The sequence below is a fragment of the Pollicipes pollicipes genome, unplaced genomic scaffold, assembly GCF_011947565.3.
Source record: "Pollicipes pollicipes isolate AB1234 unplaced genomic scaffold, Ppol_2.1 Scaffold_1600;HRSCAF=1878_pilon_pilon_pilon, whole genome shotgun sequence".
NCBI classification, from domain to species: Eukaryota; Metazoa; Arthropoda; class Thecostraca; order Pollicipedomorpha; family Pollicipedidae; genus Pollicipes; species Pollicipes pollicipes.
In genome coordinates this window covers 10,646,205-10,669,220 of record NW_023595962.1, presented here as the reverse complement: position 1 = coordinate 10,669,220, position 23,016 = coordinate 10,646,205, and the positions used below count along the sequence as shown (strand labels likewise).

Sequence of the window (23,016 nt, the reverse complement as noted above, 5' to 3'; positions counted from 1 at the left end):
AATTGTTCAATGAAAATTAACATATAGTCACTTGTATGATACATATACACCAGAAATACCTGCGGTACTTCGGTCATAACTGTCTAGAACTCACGTCAGTGCGAATTAGTCATTGTCGATTATAATTGCCAAGCGTAACCAGACCCTAGAGCGGAACATTTTCAGGCAAAACCATCGTGCATAAGCGCGCTAAAGCTACATCAGCAGACCTTCACGTGTTCATTTAGGTAGACACGCCAATACGCTGATCAAATCAATTGGTGTTGTGTGCCGGTGGCGTCCGGGGCCACGTGCGTGATTACAGCTATTAACTCGCATATGTTATCCAAGCGCCCAGCCCACGTCGCACAAGATGTGGGCCATGTCCATGTGTATTAGCAGCATTGTGGACCCCGTAAGGCATCCCTGTTGCCTCCACTAGATTTGAGAACACGGTACAGATGATTGTAGATCTTGATTTCTTTATGGACCCGTTTATGACGGTTTTGTGTTTCCCAGCAGGAAAGTTTTCATCACATGTGTGTCTCGCTCGCTCTAGTAACTGGTTAGGTGCAATTGGGTAGCAACAGGTGCGTTTTACAGGCTCGAAAAGCGCTCAAATTCTGTCACTGTCCTTGAGATGTGTCCATGGAATGTTACCGTTATTTCGTAGAAATATAAATCCACAAATCAAATAATTCATCGTGTGGTGTCTTTCAGATCCGGTTCTGCCGCTGCATGCGCGCAAGAAGGCCTGTGAAGCCTGTTCATGTTCAGCTGAGTGCAAGACGCGCCCCTCATCGGTCGAGGTGTTGGCCATTACCATGCGTGGTGAGTTTTTGTGGGCAGTTTCTCGTGAAAGTGCTTAATAAGCTGCCACGATTGTGCGCGGCCCGCGGAAACATGAAGCGTAATATCTGTGGTCGGGTATGTCACATTGCACAGCGCCCTAAGCGCCGTTTTCGCTGGACTCCGGGAAAAGCCGTGTAGTAGCACTCATTTATCTTGTGAGGACGGACTGCGAAGCTGATGGGGCCTATGGATAAGTTTGTTATCGGGACTTCCCACGTCCAGAATGTGTGGAATGCCTCTGTGGTACTTTTGGATTGACTCCATGCGCCAGATTTTCCTATGTCGTTAGTGATATTTTGCAAATTGTAGGTTTGCCGCTGGTTCAATGAAAAACAAGTACAACATAGTGGTGCTTTCATTACGGTAGCATTTGAGTGAAGTGATTCACATTTGCTTTTGGGTTTTGAACTGAAATAACCATGTGGAATATCCTTCAGTGCAGTTCACAGTCCTGCCGTCCTTAAGACTTTCCGAAACCTTAATTCTTAATCTTCTTCTAAATCTTGCAATTGAGCAAAAGCATTTGAAGAGGGTGATTCACATCTGTGTGGGGTTTTGAACTGGAATGTAGTCTTGAATATCCTTTGGTGCAGTTCACAGCCCTGACCTGCTTAAGGCTTAATTCCTAATTAGCATTTTTAATGCTTAACCTTCTTAATCTTCTTACACCGTTTTTAGTTTCTGAGCTGCACGCCGGCTAAGACGTGAAGACTTTTTCGGGAAAACAATTTCAGAGTCACCTAGACATCCATGGTATCACAATGACGTCATTCAAACCCTGCCATTCCATTGGTGATGCGGCGATCAGCAGCATATGTACTAAGCAGTAAATGTATTGGCTGTAGCAGCCTTTTTCACTGAAAAGGATGCCACTAGTTCCAAGTGACCTTATTTCATCATACCTGATGCTTGCTTCATGATCTTCAAATGTGAAACATTCCCTTGAAACCATGGCATTTCGGCCAACTGCTGAACATAAAAGTGTCCATTTTAATCGTTGTCCCGAATGTTTAGCGATGGAAGAACTGCTGTTATACCCACAGCTTTCTACTCAGTTAAAGTTAGATGAGTAGACTGTTTGACATGAGCAAATTTGTGAGACTGATCCATACAGAAGTGGAGCATTCGGCACTGCGCGAGTAGGTGAGGCGTAAAATAACCGTTCGTGAATGGTGTGCGAGAGAAAATTGAATCTTCTTATTTTTCGCGATGCGTTCTTGTAGTTCCTTTCAAACTGTATCCTATCCGAAAAACTTTTTATCATGCTTTAGTAGAACCTATTTCTGATGGGTGTGTTGAAATGAGCAAGGTCGCCTGGTGACTTTGCCTACTCTTATTCTTGTAGGGTTTTTCTTCTTTTTTTTTTGGCTGGCCGAATCCTCTTTAAGTGACCATTTCTGCACATGACTGCCATAGAGCATAGCTAGCCGTCATAAAGGACACAGCGCCCCGAGTTTGACGGGTAAATGTATGGTACGATTCGTGAGTTATGACTTGTCCATGTCTTGTCCGTATCGCAATGTGTTAAAATAAGGTGTCAGCATGTTCCCGCGAACCTATAACCGACCTTGCATCATGTGCAACACGTGTGTTTTAACACAGCCTATCATTAGTTCCCAGCGGGTATTCCGGGCGCGGGCGCGAAGCGTCATTGCGTCCCCCCAAACATCACACCCCAGATGACCTATGCATTAACTGATTGCAGTACACCCATCAGATAGAACCTTATGCTTTAAATGCCGAATTAAGCTACGGTGACATGACATCAGCTGTCTTGAACTGATGTTGAAGGTCTTTGAAATAAAACTAGCGGAGACTTCATGTTAAACCTTTTTGTTCTCAGGTCGTTTCAAGTTGTGGCTCCCCACCTGAATTTGTCCACCGTGGAAGATGTGCTGGGAGGTCACGAACATGGACATCGTGCGGTGTGGTATTTATACAGCCTCTCCGGTGAACATGTCGACCGTGATTCACGAGGAGGTTTTCATCACGCGGCAGAATCTGAAGTTCCACTCACCTGGAACGTCGCTTTCTGCGTTCGTGGCGACCCTCCAAGCACTGGGACAAAAGCATGGATCTGTGAGTTAACTATGGGTTGATAGCGGCGGGATGCTTGATTCCAGCATTGAATCACCTTTGCAATCCAATGAATCGTGGTTTTTGGTGCAGTCATATTCTCGCCCTGTAACCTCTGCCCTTTTAAGCGAATTTACTATCAGCAGTGTGCACCTCATTGTTAATATGTTTCCAGGGATAACGTCGTACGACGGAAAAAAGCTGCCCAATATTATTGCTGAGCCTGAGGCTGGGCTTATGAACAGAAATAACGACCATCCGCTTTTGCGTTATGCGGCATGTGAATGAAGTTCTAAAATTGTATAGGGAGACGAACATATATTTTAACGACTTTAATAACTGAATTATCGAAAGTTGGGATCGCTTAGAAGTAGGGTCGGCATTTCAGCAACCCAAAACTGTTTCCTGTCACCGACGTGGTTTAAAGACAGAAGTGGACATGCATACCTAAGTACGCCATGGCCGGTAAGCAAGCGCACACGTGGTATGGAATTCCTTGGCAGAAGTATCTACGCAAAATTTCTTACGCAATTTTCCGTGAGCCGATGCGCGGTATTGAATACGCATGAAAAATGTAGGTATTGGCACAAGTTTTTTCAAGTTTCTATGCATTGGGCATGTACGCAACTCTTTGGTACTGATTACGTATAAGCAAATGTTCGTAATGGATGAAGTTGGTTTGACAAATGTACCTCCGCTAGAGTTCGTAAGCGGTATAGGCGAAGTATCGGGGGTCCGTGTGTGCACACCCACTTTCCACGAATGCTGAACATTAAACCTAGTACACTCCATTGAGAAAATTGACTCCGAGATGCTGAATGATGCTTTCATGCTGAGTTGCCCAGGGCAAAATTAGATCCTGAGGACGATGGGAGTCATGGATCTGAGTGAGCAAAATCTGGCCGAATTCGGCGTGCTGGGTACAGGTGATACTCGTGGCCAGCGTTGGGTTCAGTGCAAGCGAGGCCTGAATCAAGCAAGTCCAGGCGATTGGCTATTTCTCTTGGCCTCATATCTACGAAATAAGCCACTGTATTCAGCCATCATTGAGCCATTCCGGCCGCCACTGAGTAGCTGGCAACGCGGCTCTTTCCACGATGTTCTTAAACGAAAGCTCTTTCACGGCTATCGTTTCTTCACGAAGCCGCTTCGCCTGGGCTCTCCAATTTGCGTGAGTAGGCGCACAGCGGGAACTGGTGTCCTTAAAACGTACTTCCTGAACGTATGCCGTCGGTACGTGATCGGTGCTGGCCCCAATGGAGGGCGAACCGTATCTCACGCTGTTCCCACCACGAACCGGTGGCGGCGTTATCTTCGTGGAGGTGGGACAAACGCGTGCACCTAGCTGCTTTACATACACCGCAATAAGGTCGAAGTCAACTGACGCGAATGGCCGGGGCAGTCGAGCCCCCGCCTTGCCTCATCCATCGTCTTCACCGCGAAAAGCGCTGTTTATGGGGGATCCAAGCGAACGTTGGTCCGTCGGTGCGGACGCTTGTGAGTCTGTGGTTTTCCGATATGTTCACCGCGAGTTGCGTAGCGTGCGCACGTTCTGACCGTTTGATAACAGCATGTCTAAACTTGGGGTCAACTCAGATCTGTCTAATTCAGGGCTAATTGTGACCATCTAATGCGTTAAGAGAATGATGGGGACAAGAAAATTGGGCGGCATGCTGTAAGCAAGTTCCAGTACGCAACAAGCTCGAAGAAAGCGTGTAACAACTTAAGTTAAGTTGAGTCGTCTCCAAAGCGAATATGCACGTCGCGCGGTCTACGCATAGTGTCAGCCTTGGTTCCTCTTTATCCAGCTGATCATCAGGAGGGATTTTCGCGATTGGAAGACAGACTTCGCCCTTTCAAGATTGCGCACTACATATGCAGTACAACGTGCACACTGGTTACTTACAAACTTGTATTCTCTTGTAGCATCCCCGTGCATCTCTCAAGTAGGCGACATCATCGTCTGATGCAGAACAGTGGGGAGCTGGCGAACAAGGATCGATGAAGCTGGGTTAGGCATTGCACTATACATATGTTCTGCAGCAACCACACTAGTCACTTGCAAAGTTTTATTTTCTTGTAGCGTCGCTGTGCATCTCTCAAGAAGGGGACGTCACCGTGAGATGCAGAACAGCGGGGAGCTGGTGGACAGGGATCGAGGAAGTTGGGTTATGAATTGCACTATACATATTATTCAGGTCTTACGTGTTCTGTCTGCCCAAACCAGACACGAGCGCTGCGAGACGGCAACTGTATTAACCCGCGAGGCGAGCGGACGGCGCCGACCCCGGCGGGCGGCGCCCCAGGCAGTACACCGCCAGTCGGGGCAGCGGCGTACCGAGGTGCAGCAGCACTGGCGGCGCGAGCAGGGGCGGTCCCAGGCGCACGCCAGTAGCATCATGATGCACATATGTTCTGCAACAACCACACTCGTCACTTGCAAACGTTTATTCTCTTGTAGCATCCCTGTGCATCTCTCAAGTAGGTGACGTCACCGTCAGATGCAGAACAGCGGGGAGCTGGTGGACAGTGATCGTGGGGGCTTAGCTGGCGGGGATCGAGGGAGTCTGGCTGGCGGGGATCGAGGGAGTCTGGCTGGCGGGGATCGAGGGAGCTGGATTGGTGGGAAGCTGGTGAGCGGGGATCGTGGGAGCTTTGTTGGCGAGCAGTGGGAAGGCGAGGAACAAGGTATCTGGGCAGGCGGTGAACAAGGGAGCTGGGCTGGCGGGGAACAAGGTATCTGGGCAGGCGGTGAACAAGGGAGCTGGGCTGGCGGGGAACAAGGGGGCTGGGCTGGCGGGGAACAAGGGAGCTGGGCAGGCGGGGAACAAGGGAGCTGGGCTGGCGGGAAACGGATGGGCTGAGAACAAGAGAGAGCCGGACTGGCGAGGAGCCGATGGGCTGGGAGCAGGAGGGCTGGGCTTGGGGGAGGCGGATGGGCCGGAAACAAGAGGGCGGGGCTGGCGAGCAGCGGATGGGTGCGGATCGGGGAGTCGGGCTGGTGCAGAGCAGTTGGACAGGGAACATGGATGGTTGGAGCGACAGCAGGTGACAGTTCCTGTGACAGTTGTGCTGCGGAGGTTTCGCTCGCGCACCTGGCACAGCGAAAATCGCCGTATCTTCGAAGTTGCTGTGTCGCTCTGCATCGTAGCCCAGCACCTATGCAAAGCATTACACGTGTTGCCTGTGATTACAATTAAATAATGATACAAGGCAAACGACTGTATGACAGTGTCGCCCAACGAGACATGCAAGTGCACAAACGACAATGTTCCGTTAAGGAAAAATCAATACAGATGACGTGGGCCTCTTGGGCCCAGGCGTCCGTCATCGTTGCATAGTCGTAAAAGTTTGGTAGCGCAGTTGACAGCTAAGCTCGACCGAGGATAGAAGGAATGTTTTGCAATGGTCAGGAATTTTCGTGTAGGACAATGGTGTAGCAGGGAGGTACAATAATCGGTGTTAGTTTCTAGAAAACTCGGTGTTAGATGTTTAGATCTGTAAAATAATTAGTGAACTGAAACAAGAGAACAAAAAGTCCGTTTTTTTGGCCAGGCATTTTCATCATTTTCTTTTAACCACGGCTTCGCCACCTGATTGACATTTCAGGTCAGAGTCATGAGTCGCTAGTCACATAAATTACGGTTTAGCAAACCAGTTACTAGATAAGAAATTCACACATCTGCCATGCCGTTTACTCTAACGCATTCACGCACATTCCTCTGTCTTCTCCATGCTCATTCATACCTCATTCTTGTACTCTCTTCTGCCTACGCAAACGTCCACATATCACACATATGCTACACGTAGTTCCTATACCACTTCCTTGCTTTTCACACTTCTCAAGCATTCGTTCAGACATCGTACAAAGATATACCAGTAAACTTATATTATACAGAAAATAAACAACTCATTTCAAACAAATACAACATAGTATAAGCAACATGGCAACAGTCGATGACAGCGCATCAAAAATTGCACCTGTCCAGTACGCGAAGGCAGCACTTCACAATCGTTTCAGTAGATCACAGCGTCGCAAATATCTCAGCACTTCATCATGATGTTTGGGAATTCATTTCCTGTCAGAGACCTCAGACAGAATTGTGCTCCTGACCGTTGACATAATGTTACCAACGGCTTTTCATGACAGTATACAGGACATTCAAGAACGATGTGATGTACTGTTAGTGGACATTGACAACTTTCACCTTGATGCTGGGGGTTTCTGTCTATCATATAGGAGTGGGTATAACGAGTATACCCAAGTCTCAGCCGGCACGGCACTATCTTATCACGTCTGCTTGTTAGTCGGAGCCACACTTGGGTGACGCACAGCTGCAGCTTACGACCTCAGGACAGGGGGGTCGTGGTCTTTCTCATGCTGCCTTCTAGCCGGAGGGTATGAGAGTTCTTGTGCAGTTTTAATCCCACATGTCTCCTTTTCTTTTTTCCATATTTCACACCCTTGGCCATACACGAGTGTCCTGACTGTTTGCCGTTCAAACACCAGCGCTCACATTCTCCACCATGTTTTCCTTTCCCACAACGAAGGCATGGCGGATCGCTGGGGCACCTTGCGCCAGTGTGGCCCAATCTGCCACAACCAAACACATCAGTGGGTTGGGGACATCTTGGTGGGCACGGTATATGATGTAATCCAGTTCCAGTTTGGCTTGGCATGAGGACCTGTCAGAAGTCAAAAGTGTGGTTGGGGTATTCTCCATCCTTCCATTCACCCTCTTGGTGAATCCCCGAGCACCCACCACCCCAAATTCACCCAGCCATCCCACAATCTCAGTCTCGGACAGATCCACAAGGTCATATACATTGATGGTTTCCCTGCATGTGTTCATTCGGTGTTCACGAACAACCTCGCACTCCTCATCCCCAAACTTTTTTCATGAACTGTTCAGTCTGTCCTGACATGATTCAGTCTGGCATGATTTTTTGTTTTTACCAGAAGGCTGCCTGCAGCCAGAAGATTCTCCTTTTCTACCTTATCAGCGCCCCGTCGAACTCCTCTCACAGACATCTGGATCCATGGCCAACCTTTGGACCTAAATGATTTTCCTGAATTGAGTGTTATCTTCAGGTATGAGCCTGAGGATTCCCCCCTACCTGAGAAAAGAAAAGCTCATCTGTCCGCACTCGCTTACCGGGTCGACTGGGGTCAGTCACAGCCGGGTTGACGCGTTGCACGATCAGCGCGTGCTCACAGTTTACAGCACAGCTCTGCAGCGCGTAAGCGGCGCGTGGCACACGCGTGGCGGTCGCGTGGGGCGTCGCCCGCGACTGCGCTCACTGATAACCATCACGTGGTGTCGCGTTTGTTAGGCTCATTCCGCGTACCGAGGTCATCTAGCGCCGCTTGCATAATTATGTAAATATGCGAAGCGACGGGCGCGTTGTAGCGTTGGATTGCGTGCCTTCGGCGGGCTGTGTGTGGTGCTCATGAGCGAGCACAGGCGGGCGAGGGCTAGAATCTGGTATAACGTCAAGGCGTAGAAATGGATGAAAACGACAGATCGATGCTACAATATCTCCCCCTACACAATAAGCATTTTGACAGAGAAACCAAATGCGCAGCGACCGGAGCCTTAAGGGCGAAGGGAGACAGACAGGCGACAAGGAAACACAAGGAACACTGAAATGACGTGAGGAACATTGCCTTGCTCAGGTTGCTGTCGTGGTCGGTGCCGGGACTCGCACTCACATGGTGGTCTCGTTGGATGTCGGTATTCTGGTTGTTCGTACTCACGTGGTGTCTGTGGATGGTACAGGTACTCCTGGGTTTGCTGTGGGCTTTTGTGTTTGCATCAGGATCATGACCTTTACGACGTCAGTTAACTTATCTACCCCAGTCTGTTATGGGGGAGGGGGCGCGGGTTGAGCAATGGTGTTTACATCCATGTGTTCTGTTCCGTCTCTTGTATCCCTCGCTGCTGTTTTTGTCGTAGCTTTATCTCCTCCATGGCTAAATGCAAAGCTTCGTTGACGTTCGTCGGCCGTTTTCGCGTCAAGTGATGTCGAAGGTCGTTGTCAGTTACGCCATTTATGAAAATATCCATGATATTTTCACGGACATTTCGGGTGTTTATCTCTTCTTTGTAGGCCTCCGTGACAAGCGACATGAGGCGAAAAGCATGTTCGAGAAAATACTCGTACGGTCGTTTGGTAAAAATACTGAGCTTTAGCTTGGCTTTTGAGGAGTTTCAAGATGACGGAATTTTTGTGCCATTAGTTGTTTTAAATCGTCCTAATTTACGATGCTGTCCGCTACCTCGGCGTAGTAGTCAGAATCGAGTCTTAGTAGAAGCTTATTAGTCGAGCTGCGGCATGTAAAGTCGTCGTTTGATTTCTGTTGCATTCCCTTTGAGTGTTGCCTACCGTGGCAAGCCATCGCGTCAGACTTTCCGCACTCGTTCCGTCAAATGTAACTTTTACAGGCTCCATATCCAAAGTGCTAAGAAGGGTCATTTGATCTCGGAGGAAATTTATGCTTGTAACAATGTACTCCGCGTTCGGATCCACAGACAAGCTCACGTCTTCGGGATTACGAGCCATGTTGCAAGATATAAAAAAAGAAAAGAAGAAAGAGGGTCAGCCAGTACCTTTTGGGTGTGAGTCCGATGCTGTTTGGCCAGTCGTTCACTAGTCACGTTTTCCCCGGGACGGCGTGACACTATGGGGTACAAACGGTGAATACGAGCTTGCGGCCAAGAAGTCGTTGAAGGTCCCGTTGAAATCGCTGACGTCGAGGTCGCAGTCGATTAATATTGGCCGGCCGAGGTGTTGCCGGGCGGAAGTCCTTCGCGGGCTGCTATGCTGGGCGGACGGGAGCGGAGGCTCAGACCGCGCTTCCTGATGCAACGGGAGCTCAAGCTCTGACCGTTCGTCGTTGATGGTAGCAGACGGGAGCTGAGGCTCAGACCGTGCTTCAGGGCTGGCGGGGGAGGAAGCTGACACGCGTTGGTCGTGTGCTTCGTTCAGGGCCTCGATTGATGTCTGGTTGTACGTGGCGTTTCTGGGAGCTTCGGGTGGACGCCTCCGGCTTTCTTGTTCGGCCACCTTCACTCTGTGGGTCTCTTGCACCTGTCTCAGACAGATGGTGGCTGCGCTGCTGATGCCGCAGCAACGGGACAGGCACAAGGCACAAGTGCAGCGGTGGAAGTTTGGCGTAGAAGTAGTCGTTAAATCGCAGCCGCACTTATGGCAATAAGTCCACAAGCGATAAGTCCACAGGCGCAACAGTAGCAGGCGGCACTGTTCAGATGGCACTCACAGCAATGGCCGTAGAGTGCGTGCCGCCTTTGTGCAAAATACCTTTTGTGGTACTCACACAACCTATGCTGGACTGCTGAGAATTCGTACTTGAAACTGGTGACGTCGTTGAGTTCTGTCCAGCGCAGGCAGGGGCCGTTGGCGAGTCCGTCGAGCTCCGCAGCGGTGCAGTATCTTCCTCTTCTGTGCCGTGGTTCTATCGGTAGTTGGGAGCCCAGATGCACGTCTCGCTGTTGGAAATTCGCACGAATGCGATACATTCAACAATCCGGGTCACGGCACCAGTGTAGCACGCCTAAAAAGTTAAACTCTTCACCAAACTTCAAAAAGGTCTTTTGGCAGTGCTAGGGCGTGATCCTGCTTACAGTACAATTCTGCAACGCGTGATCACGGTTTGTAGGACGGCTCATGCAGCGCGTGAGCGGCGCGTGGTGCACGGGTGAAGGTCGCGTGGAGCGTGGTTTCGCGGCTGTGCCCACCGATAATCATTGCGTGGCGTCGCGCCTGTTAAAGTTAGTCTAGACAATCGAGGTCATCTGGTGCCGCTTGCAGCATTATGTATAAACACGCAGCGACGGGCATGTCGTGGCATCGGGCCGCGTGCCGTCGGCGGGCTGCGCGTGGTGGCGAGACGCGGGCACAGGCGAGCGAGAGTTAGAAATCTGGAACAACGCGGGATGAAACAACAGATAGATGCTACAAACGTGCCTGCAAGTGGGAGGGGGTGGCAGTCTGTTTATCCGGCGGGCCATCGGCGCTTCTGTGGCCTTGAACTGAGGACCGCGCCGCGCCGGGCCAGACAGTCCCCTAGCGACTCGCTCACTCGCAGCTCTCCGGGCTCCGAGGCAGCAGGGGGCAACGGCTCCGTGGCGCGGGGGCGAGGAAATCTCCAAATCTCCGGCAGCCATGAATCATGAAGCCAAATGACATGGCAGGTAGTACGAATGCTACATCCGCACGGACACGTCAGTAATGACACACATCTCGGGCAGTGTGTCTTTATTTCTGAGGACATTTGTGGACGCTCCTGCCTCGCTTAAACATGTCTGATGGCGCCTGAAGTCGTGTATTCTGTCGAGCATCCTCTTCCAAGCGCTTGTTCGTCTCGCATATGTACGCCCGGTAGCGCTGATGGTCTCATGTGCCCGATGTTCTACGTAATGGTGTGGTCCAACGCGATTTCCGATCTGTTGAAACCTTGCTCTAGTTTTTTGGGTGTCTTCCTCGTCATAGTCAGTGACCTCAATCAGTAGGCATTCAATTGCCGGCAACGTTTGCTGGAGTTTCGTGTCCGGCGTCTGCTATCGAATCAGGTCACTTGGTAGCAACGCACCCAGCAGCGATGTTTTCGGCTTGACCTGCCACGTCCCGGTTTTCAGCACCCCGGGACGGGGCGCTGTCCCCATATTGATCATCTCCTATTTTTCAGTAGCCTGCAATAGAATGTTGGCTAGATTGCGTTCTTCAGATAGTTGCGTGCAACGTTTGCTGAAGTTTCGTGTCCGGCGTCTGCTATCGAATCAGGTCACTTGGTAGCAACGGACCTTGCAGCGGTATTTTCGGCTTCGGTTGGTCTTGCCCCGGTTTTCAGCACCCCGGGACAGGGCGCTGTCCCGATATTGATGATCTCCCGTTTTTCAGTAGCCTCCAACAGAATGTTGGCTAGATGGCGTTCTCCAGATAGTTGCGTGCAACGTTCGCTGAAATTTCGTGTCCGGCGTGTGCTGTCGGTCATTGACCTCATTCAGCAGGCATTCAATTGCTGGCAGTGTTTGCTGAAGCTTCGTGTCTGGCGTCTGCTATCGAATCAGTTCTTTCGAATCAGTTCGTTCTTCAGATTGTTGCGTGGAACGTTTGCTGAAGTTTCGTGTCCGGTGTGTGCTGTCGGATCAGGTCACTGCATAGCAACGGACCTTGCAGCGGTGTTTTCAGCTTGGTTGGTCTTGCCCCGGTTTTCAGCACCCCGGGACAGGGCGCTGTCCCGATATTGATGATCTCCTGTTTTTCAGTAGCCTGCATCAGAATGTTCGCTAGATGGCGTTCTCCGGATAGTTGCGTGCAACGTTTGCTGAAATTTCGTGTCCGGCGTATGCTGTCGGTCATTGACCTCCTTCAGCAGGCATTCAATTGCCGACAACGTCTGCTGAAGTGTCGTGTCCGGCGTCTGCTATCAAATCAGGTTACTTGGTAGCAACGGATCTTCCAGCGGTGTTTTTTGCTTGATCTGCCACGTCCCGGTATTTGGTACCCTGGGACAGGGCGCTGTCCCGATATTGATGATCTGTTTTTCAGTAGCCTGCAACAGAATGTTGGCTAGATGGCGTTGTCTAGATAGTTGCGTGGAACGTTTGCTGAAATTTCTTGTCCGGCGTGTGCTGTCGGTCATTGATCTCATTCAGCAGGCATTCATTGGCCGACAACGTCTGCTGAAGTGTCGTGTCCGGCGTCTGCTATCGAATCAGGTCACTTGGTAGCAACGGAACCTGCAGCGGTGTTTTAGCCGTGATCTGCCACGTCCCGGTTTTCGGTTCCCTGGGACAGGGCGCTGTCCCGATATTGACCATCTGTTTTTTCAGTAGCCTGCAACAGAATGTTGGCTAGATGGCGTTCTCCAGATAGTTGCGTGGAACGTTTGCTGAAATTTCGTGTCCGGCGTGTGCTGTTGATCATTGACATTCAACAGGCATTCAGTTGCTGGCAATGTTTGCTGAAGCTTGGTGTCTGGCGTCTGCCATCGAATCATTTCTTTCGAATCAGTTAGTTCTTTAGATAGTTGCGTGGAACGTTTGCTGAAGTCATTCATTAGGCATTCAATTGCTGGCAACGTTTGCTGCATTTTCGTGTCCGGCGTCTGCTATCAAATCAGGTCACTTGGTAGCAACGGAACTTGCAGCGGTGTTTTAGCCTTGATCTGCCACGTCCCGGTTTTTGGTATCCTGGGACAGGGCGCTGTCCCGGTATTGGCCACCTCCTGTAGCCTGCAACAGAATGTTGGGTTGATGGCGTTCTCCAGATAGTTGCGTGGAACGTTTACTGAAATTTCGTGTCCGGCGTGTGCTGTCGGTCAGTGACCTCATTCAGTAGGCATTCAATTGCTGGCAACGTTTACTGAAGTTTCGTGTCCGGCGTCTGCTATCGATTCAGGTCACTTGGTAGGACCTTGCAGCGGTGTTTTCGGCTTGATCTGCTACGTCCCGGTTTTCGGTACCCCGGGACAGGGCGCTGTCCCGATATTGATGACGACATGGTTTTCGGTAGCTTGCCACAGAACGCTGTCCAGGTAGTGGTCATTCCCTGCCTTTCATTGGTCTGGCACAGAGCGTTGTCCAGATATTGATCATGTCCTGTTTTTTTTGTTTGACTGGCACCGAGCGTTGTCGAGATCAGCTTGAAGAGACTTCACATATGGATCTGCTTGGCATTGATCACCGCAGAGCAGTTTGTCCTCATCTCTGGCAGCTTGTGCTGACTACCGTTGGCCAGATTTAGCTCCTGTAACACGCCTAGATTTCAGTTTCTGCACAGAAGGCGGTCTGAAGTGCGGCCGTGCTGTGTTACACTTACACGGCGGCTGCTGAAAAGTTTTGTACCCGGTGTCTGCTTGCGCTGGCAGCCAGGCTCTCCTCTGCCTGGACGCTAGGCTTTCGCTGCGCGCACGTTGAGAGATGACGCAAAAGCCAAGTGCTTTGATTTGCCTTGTACTCCGTTTGGTGGCGTAACACACAGAAGATCGTTATTGGCGGTGACAATTTGCAGTCGTTACGCTGATGCATGCATGTGTGAGCGATTTCCGAGAGAGCAGGGTTGCTCAGCGCAGCATTGGTCACCAACAATGTGACGTTGGCTCCGCACGTCACGAGCAGTGCACACCCGCTTTGCATGGGAGAGGTCCGGGAGAGTGGTGACGGGGAGAGATCGGAAAGAAAGGTGACGGGTAGAGGTCGTATAAAGCAGTGACGATGAGAAGTCGGAGAGAACAGTGGCTGCGATAGGTCAGCCAGAACAGTGACGGAGAAAGGTCAGAGAGAATAGCGATGGGGGAAAAGTTGGAGAGGAGATTGGGATGACAGCGGGGAAATGTTTAGCTATGCTATGGCTGACTCCAGCTACCCAGCCACCGGCATGTAAGATGTCAACTGCCCGGCCCATGCTAGCACAAAAACGGGTCAGAACTGTCAGCGGTGATGCCGGCCTCTCTCTTCCTTAGACCTGAAGCAGCCAATGTCGGCCAAAAGGTCTCTAATCCCTACCAAATTTATCATTCAGACGGAGAGGCCGTCACGTGTTGTCATTACTGCTACCGATTGCTGTTGCCATTTCCTTTGCTTTGAGTTTGCTGTGTCGTGAAAACCCTCCCCCTTTCTGTGCGTTTTCTCTGGTACAAAGGTCCTCCTGTTTGCGGCCTGGTCGGCGAAGGTGGCCTGTTTGCTCTGCTTTTCCTGCTTTGTCTTGTTGCTAGTTTTTCGTGCTCTTCAGTTTCAAGGCTGCATAGCAAGCAGACCGCTCGCTGTGGTGACGGAGGCGGGGCGAGTGCAAGCAGGTGGACATAGATTCAAGTCTGGATTCATGTCAAGCTTGGTGGCGATACAGAACTCGCCTCCCGTATATTGATTATCTCCTGTTTTTCAGTGCAGAATGTTGGCTAGATGGCGCTCTCTAGATAGTTGCGTGCAACGTTTGCTGAAGTTTCGTGTCCGGCGTATGCTGTCGGTCATTGATCTCATTCAGTAGGCATTCAATGGCCGACAACGTCTGCTGAAGTTTCGTGTCCGGCGTGTGCTATCGAATCAGGTCACTCGGTAGCAACGGAACTTGCAGCGGTGTTTTTGGCTTGATCTGCCGCATCTCGGTTTTCGGTACCCCGGGGACAGGGCGCTGTCCCGATATTGATCATCTCCTGTTTTTCAGTATCCTGCAACAGAATGTTGGCTAGATGGCGTTCTCTAGATAGTTGCGTGCAACGTTTACTGAAGTTTCGTGTGCGGCGTGTGCTATCGAATCAGGTCACTTGGTAGCAGCGGACCTTGCAGCGGTGTTTTTGGCTTGATCTGCCACGTCCCGGTTTTCGGTACCCCGGGACAGGGCGCTGTCCCGATATTGATGATGTCATGGTTTTCGGTAGCTTGCCACAGAACGCTGTCCAGGTAGTGGTCTGCCCTGCCTTTCACTGGTCTGGCACAGAGCGTTGTCCAGATATTGATCATGTCCTGTTTTTTTGTTTGCCTGGCACCGAGCGTTGTCGAGATCAGCTTGAAGAGACTTCACATATGGATCTGCTTGGCATTGCTCACCGCAGTACAGTTTGTCCTCATCTCTGGCAGCTTGTGCTGACTACCATTGGCCTAGTTTAGTTAGCCTAGATTTCAGTTTCTGCACAGAAGGCGGTCTGAAGTGCGGCCGTGCTGTATTACACTTACACGGCGGCTGCTGAAAAGTTTTGTATCCGGTGTCTGCTTGCGCTGGCAGCCAGGCTCTCCTCTGCCTGGACGCTAGGCTTTCGCTGCGCGCACGTTGAGAGATGACGCAAAAGCCAAGTGCCTTGATTTGCCTCGTACTCCGTTTGCTGGCGCAACACACAGAAGATCGTTATTGGTGGTGGCAATTTGCAGTCGTTACGGTGATGCATGCATGTGTGAGCGATTTCCGAGAGAGCAGGGTTGCTCAGCGCAGCATTGGTCACCAACAATGTGACGTTGGCTCCACACATCACGAGCAGTGCACACCCGCTTTGCATGGGAGAGGTCCGGGAGAGTGGTGACGGGGAGAGATCGGAAAGAAAAGTGACGGGTAGAGGTCGTATAAAGCAGTGACGATGAGAAGTCGGAGAGAACAGTGGCTGCGATAGGTCAGACAGAACAGTGACGGAGAAAGGTCAGAGAGAATAGCGATGGGGGAAAAGTTGGAGAGGAGATTGGGATGACAGCGGGGAAATGTTTAGCTATGCTATGGCTGACTCCAGCTACCCAGCCACCGGCATGTAAGATGTCAACTGCCCGGCCCATGCTAGCACAAAGACGGGTCAGAACTGTCAGCGGTGATGCCGGCCTCTCTCTTCCTTAGACCTGAAGCAGCCAATGTCGGCCAAAAGGTCTCTAATCCCTACCAAATTTATCATTCAGACGGAGAGGCCGTCACGTGTTGTCATTACTGCTACCGATTGCTGTTGCCATTTCCTTTGCTTTGAGTTTGCTGTGTCGTGAAAACCCTCCCCCTTTCTGTGCGTTTTCTCTGGTACAAAGGTCCTCCTGTTGCGGCCTGGTCGGCGAAGGTGGCCTGTTTGCTCTGCCTTTCCTGCTTTGTCTTGTTGCTAGTTTTTCGTGCTCTTCAGTTTCAAGGCTGCATAGCAAGCAGACCGCTCGCTGTGGTGACGGAGGCGGGGGCGAGTGCAAGCAGGTGGACATAGATTCAAGTCTGGATTCATGTCAAGCTTGGTGGCGATACAGAACTCGCCTCCCGTATATTGATTATCTCCTGTTTTTCAGTGCAGAATGTTGGCTAGATGGCGCTCTCTAGATAGTTGCGTGCAACGTTTTGCTGAAGTTTCGTGTCCGGCGTATGCTGTCGGTCATTGATCCCATTCAGTAGGCATTCAATGGCCGACAACGTCTGCTGAAGTTTCGTGTCCGGCGTGTGCTATCGAATCAGGTCACTCGGTAGCAACGGAACTTGCAGCGGTGTTTTTGGCTTGATCTGCCACATCTCGGTTTTCGGTACCCCGGGGACAGGGCGCTGTCCCGATATTGATCATCTCCTGTTTTTCAGTATCCTGCAACAGAATGTTGGCTAGATGGCGTTCTCTAGATAGTTGCGTGCAACGTTTACTGAAGTTTCGTGTGCGACGTGTGCTATCGAATCAGGTCACTTGGTAGCAGCGGACCTTGCAGCGGTGTTTTTGGCTTGATCTGCCACGTCCCGGTTTTCGGTACCCCGGGACAGGGCGCTGTCCCGATATTGATGACGACATGGTTTTCGGTAGCTTGCCACAGAACGCTGTCCAGGTAGTGGTCTGCCCTGCCTTTCATTGGTCTGGCACAGAGCGTTGTCCAGATATTAATCATGTCCTGTTTTTTTGTTTGCCTGGCACCGAGCGTTGTCGAGATCAGCTTGAAGAGACTTCACATATGGATCTGCTTGGCATTGCTCACCGCAGTACAGTTTGTCCTCATCTCTGTCAGCTTGTGCTGACTACCATTGGTCTAGTTAAGTTAGCCTAGATTTCAGTTTCTGCACAGAAGGCGGTCTGAAGTGCGGCCGTGCTGTGTTACACTTACACGGCGGCTGCTGAAAAGTTTTGTACCCGGTGTCTGCTTGCGCTGGCAGCCAGGCTCTCCTCTGCCTGGACGCTAGGCTTTCGCTGCGCACACGTTGAGAGACGACGCAAAAGCCAAGTGCTTTGATTTGCCTTGTACTCCGTTTGGTGGCGTAACACACAGAAGATCGTTATTGGCGGTGACAATTTGCAGTCGTTACGGTGATGCATGCATGTGTGAGCGATTTCCGAGAGAGCAGGGTTGCTCAGCGCAGCATTGGTCACCAACAATGTGACGTTGGCTCCACACATCACGACCAGTGCACACCCGCTTTGCATGGGAGAGGTCCGAGAGAACGGTGACAGGGAGAGGTCGGAAAGAAAAGTGACGATGAGAAGTCGGAGAGGCCAATGACGGGGATAGGTCAGACGTAACAGTGCGACGAGAAGACGGAGAGGACAGTGACGGGGATAGGTCAGACAGAACGGTGACGGAGAAAGGTCAAAGAGAACAGCGATGGGGGAAAAGTTGGAGAGAGGGCTGGGGCGACAGTGGGGAAGTGTTGCTGTGGCTGAGTTCAGCTACGCAGTCACCGGCATGTAGGATGTCAACTGCCCGGCCCATGCTAGCACAAAGACGGGTCAGAACGGTCAGCGGTGATGCTGGCGGCTCTCTTCCTTAGACCTGAAGCAGCCAATGCCGGCCAAAAGGTCTCTAATCCCAACCAAAGTTATCATTCAGACGGGAAGGCCGTCACGTGTTGCTATTACTGCTACCGATCGCTGTTGCCATTTCCTTTGCTGCTAGCGATTGCTGTTGTCATTTCCTGTGCTTTGAGTTTGCTCTGTCGTGAAAACCCTCCCCTTTCTGTGTGTTTTCTCTGGTGCGAAAGTCTTCCTCATGTTGCGGCCTGGTCTGGCGAAGGTGGCCTGTTTGCTCTGCTTTTCCTGGTGTGTCTTGTTGCTAGTTTTTCATGCTCTTCGATTTCGACGCTTGCAAGCAGGTGGACGTGGATTAAAGTCCGGATCCAAGTCAAGCTTGGTGGCGATACAGAGCTCGCTTCCCGTGTTTCTTGGCTCGATCAGTAGCTGGGACTCCAGATGCACGCCGCGTTGTCGAAAGTTGCAACTACGCGATACATTTAATAAATCCGGGTCACCGCACCAATGTAGCACATGGGGTGTGACACATTAGGCTAGCAGCCGGGCGGCCGTTCTGTTAAAACACGCGTGTTGCAGTTCGTGCGTCTCTGTCCGAAGTGTTCGCGTCGGTGTCCGCTTCATTCGAGTTCTCTTCACTCGCTCTCTTCGTCCGAGGCCGCTTCGGAGCGGGAACCTAGGTGACCACTTAGCTGTTACGGGCTAAGGGCTATTAAGGGCGCAAAATGACCCCAGAAGTCGGTGCGCGCTAAAACCCCAAGATCAGCAGCATTACTATGAGTAACATGAACAATGCTAGTGTGTTTTACCTGGCATAGCTGTTGAACTCTCATAGAGAGCACTGTGTGTGAGGCCAACAGGGATGAATTTAAGAAACTGCTGGGTGGTGAGGAGATGCATGTGGCAGTGAAGTACGAGTCTGCCCCAGAGACGTTGGGTCATGCCCGTCGGGTCGTTGGTTCGTGCCTTGACTACCACCAACAATCAACTTGGAGGATTTCTGGGTGATGCTGCTGGGGATGTGATTCAGAGTCGTACCAGGGCCTTCAGGTTCACAGCAGAGATTGCCTCTCGTGGTGATCGGAGTGGCAGATGCTGTTCCATGAATGAACCGCCCTGCGGATCACCCCTGCCATCTGTTGGGAGCTGTACCGGAATAATGTCCGAGAGATAACTGCGGAGCTACACAAGATCACAGGTTAGTCTTTGGTGAGGCAGTGTGGTGTGTAGATGTTTGGTTTGTATGGAGCGGGGGTTTCGGACACGTAAACGTGTAAGTGGGTAGCTGATGATCTTAGTATTTCTAGTTTTGGAGAGTTGACGTATCTGAGAATGTTCTTCATCAAGTAAAAACAACCCGATATGTGTGCTCGGTCGTCATCAGCTTGTTCTAATGCTTGGATCTATTCACAGGGAATGGGACCATTCAGCCGACACCTGGCTCCTCCAGTACCAGCGGGATGGCGCAGGCGGGTCCGTCAGCAGCGAAGAGGGCGAAGAGAGCTATTGTTGCAGAAGCTGCTATGCCCACGACAGCTCTTCATCGGCAGAATATGATTACCCGGTAGCAGGTCGTCCTGCTGGGCGGCAGCGACAACCCACCGGCGGTGACGGCCAGCTAGGCAGCAGCGACAACCCAGCGGCGGTGACGGCCGGCCGGGCAGCAGCGACAACCCACCAGCGGGGACGGCCGGCTGGGCAGCAGCGACAACCCACCGGCGGTGACGGCCAGCTGACCAGCAGCGACAACGCTGGTAGGCAGCAGCGACAACCCACCGGCGGGGACGGCTGGCTGGGCAGCAGCGACAACCCAGCGGCGGTGACGGCCAGCTGGACAGCAGCGGCAGGGACAGCACGCCGACAACTCGACCGAGCTGGAGCCAGAACAGCCAACGGCTGAGGAGCCAGCCGCCCTTTCACGGCCAACGACTCATCTCCGCCCAGACGCTCCCGTTCGAGCCTTACAGTGCATCAGAATGCCGTGAGATGGCTGTGACCTATAGCGTTGTCCTTGCGCACTATGAAGCTGTCGGTCTCAGGGCGTTGTGGTTCGTTTACCTGTGTCCACATTCCGCTGAAAAGCGGTCACGCTATTTTGGTCGAGATGCTCCAGTTCTGACCTATTCAGACATTGGTGACGACTCTCGCGTTCTTGCCACGACTTAGCTGTTTTCATTTTTGGGTAAGGTAGGATTTTTAGCCATTTACACGCCTATGTACTGATCTAGCTATTGTGGGCGCAAAATGAGCTAACTGGTTGGCGCGCCCTAAAACCCCAATCAACAAGGGCGTCGTGCTGAGCGTGTGGGCTTTTGTAGTCCAGTCGCAATTACCAGTTGTTATTTCAATACAGTAACACTGAGCAGATGTGTTACGAGTGTTTACGCCCGACCTTAATCGTTCGGCTGTTCGAACTAAGCCACCTGGCATTCATCCATTTAATGCTAATAAACGTCAAGAAAGCATGAAGCGTTGTGTAGGCGAGGAAGCAGGATATCGAAAAATCTGACGTGGCTGAGACACCGAACTCGCCAACCAAACCTCTGCATGACGCACAAGGGTGTCGTTTCGCTAAATAAATGCGGGAGGAAGGAGGGGACTGAGCTGAAAAAAATGCCTCAGCCCGCCTCAACGTACCAACACGGCCTCGCTCCCCGCACTTGAAGCACTTTCCTCTCAAAATTGGACTGGGCCCCGAACTGAAAAGGAAACTACATGTGATGGCATACCAAAACACAAACAACCGTCTTCCAAAGGGGAAGCGAGGAAGGCTAGTGTCTCGGGGGTTCGCGGTGTTATGCACACCTTTTCCCCAGACGCTAAATTTTTGGAATGCCTGTTGCACATGCGCTCATATCGTGCCGACGCTATGAAGCGGAGGGGGCGTTATTTTTCGCCAGTGCCCCTTCGTTGACTGATTGGACGTGACCCCCGTCGTGAAATCGCAAATATACTCGCATTTTTGGTACACATTGAGTTCGCTATCATTTATGCTCAGCCCACAGTATAAAAACCGCAGTGTAGTAATAGCCGACAGGACATACATAACCTGACGACTCACCTAGATGGTTGTTTTCGCGTGGCTGCAACATGGTCTCGACGCCTACACGCCCTCAAACCCCAAACCATCACTAAGGAGTCGCATCAGTAATGAACCGAATCCAGATTTTAACGTTCACGTGCTCGCCATAACAACTGCCAACAGATTCGCGATCTTGGCGTCTTTCGGGACACCAAACTCACCTTTGCCAATCACATAGATTAGACCGTCTCAAAAGCACACAGGATGCTGGGCCTTCTCATGCAAAGCGTGCAAATGCCGTCGTGCCCTCGTCAAGCGCGGTTCAATCACAAGGCTTTGCTTTGTACCTTCCACGCTCATGTGAGGTCATTGATAGAGTACGGTTGCGTTATTTGGAGCGGTGCTGCTGTTTCCCCATCTCGCCCGGCTCGAAATACAACACCGGTTTTTTCCTGTAGTTGGGCTCGAGCAGCCAGTCCCGGTGTCCTCCACTGGATTATGAGCATCTTCTCGTTTTCTTCAAAACAGCATCTATCAAGGCACGCTTTGCTCAGTCCGACATCCTATTTCCATACAACGTATATGATCGCAGGCTCGACTACGTTCGCCTGAGACCACTGTTCGGTATGGCTACACCCGTTCGGCGTTCTCAGCGTGTCGGCATTTTCCACGTGCCATTTGCAAGGACCAACACACTTAAAAATATATTTGTCGCACGACTTCCAACTGTCTGCAACCAATTTTGCAGCATTCTCCCTCAACTGACTTTTCTCATCCAATAAAATAATTCCGATATGACTTGTTTAGGTTCGCCGGCGCACGTGGAACATTCTCTTGACAACTCGATTTGCGACTGTGTGTAGTGTGTAAGTGCGGTGTGTGAGTGTGTGTTTGGTCAGGTTTTTTGTTTGGGCGTATATCGTATATTTGTTGTTCTTAAAACTCGACCGCTTCCGTAATTTGGCTTTTGCCTGTGGAATGCTTATGTCCTAAATGAACAAATAAACACATAAACAATGTCGGGTATAGACACGTTGGCGGAGCTGAAGCGACGCCAACAGCGCCAGTTTTGCGCGCCGCGAAGCAAGAGAAACCACTTGTCTGTAAAAATGTCAACATCGATATTGACACGTGGCTTGTGCAGTTTCCGGCTAATGCATTGCAGGCGGGAAGCCCTGTGGCTTCCCCAGCAACCGTTGACGAGCGGGGATGACGGCGAGGGCAGGGGCGATCCAAACCAGCGACGATAACATCGAACCACGCATGTATTGTCTACCGTGCACCACATAGAGACAGCACAGCATCTATTGGACCGGCTTTCGCGCCACTGACCAGCCACACCTGCGCCGTTGTGACGTCACACGACTGACGTCACAGGAGTCACACCGTAACACGGCGCGGCGCGCGGCTTGACGCCCCGCTGAAGCCACAGCGGCGCCCGACAGCTGGCGCAGGCGCGCAGTGCAGCCACTGGAGGCGTGCAGCGAGTGGAAATAACCACGGGCTGGGGCAAACTCAAAACACAGCAGTGCGCGTCCCGTGAGACAGTGGGGCCGGCGGGCAGCGCTGACGGCGCCAGAAACAAATTAAAGCTCGAGTTCAGGCTCTGCTCCACACCAGCGGCGCGTTATTTCGGAAGCGGTAGCGCGCTGCTATCGCCAAATTCATTTTTGCTCCACCGCGCCATACAAACCGAACATCAGACCGACGGCGGCCAGCTGCGCCCGTACTGCCGCAGAGAATCGTCCAAACGCGACCTGGCATCAAGTGTTCGACGCGGAGTTCATATTTCCGAGCGCTAAACGTGGTGGACATCTTACGTAAATACCGTCTCCAGACCAGCCCGCTCAAGATCACAGATACGAACTGAAAATCGTGCTCGCATTAAGTAGGATGT

The 23,016-nt window shown here is 51.4% G+C and overlaps 1 long non-coding RNA gene across 1 annotated transcript; it reads left to right on the top strand.

The window, feature by feature from the left end:
* Window positions 1-715: 715 nt before the first annotated feature.
* Window positions 716-19,250, top strand: LOC119089706 (uncharacterized). Its single transcript, XR_005093183.1, has 3 exons — window positions 716-810; window positions 2,675-2,910; window positions 19,148-19,250. It is a non-coding gene; the product is annotated as an uncharacterized LOC119089706 (long non-coding RNA).
* The last annotated feature ends 3,766 nt before the right edge of the window (window positions 19,251-23,016 follow it).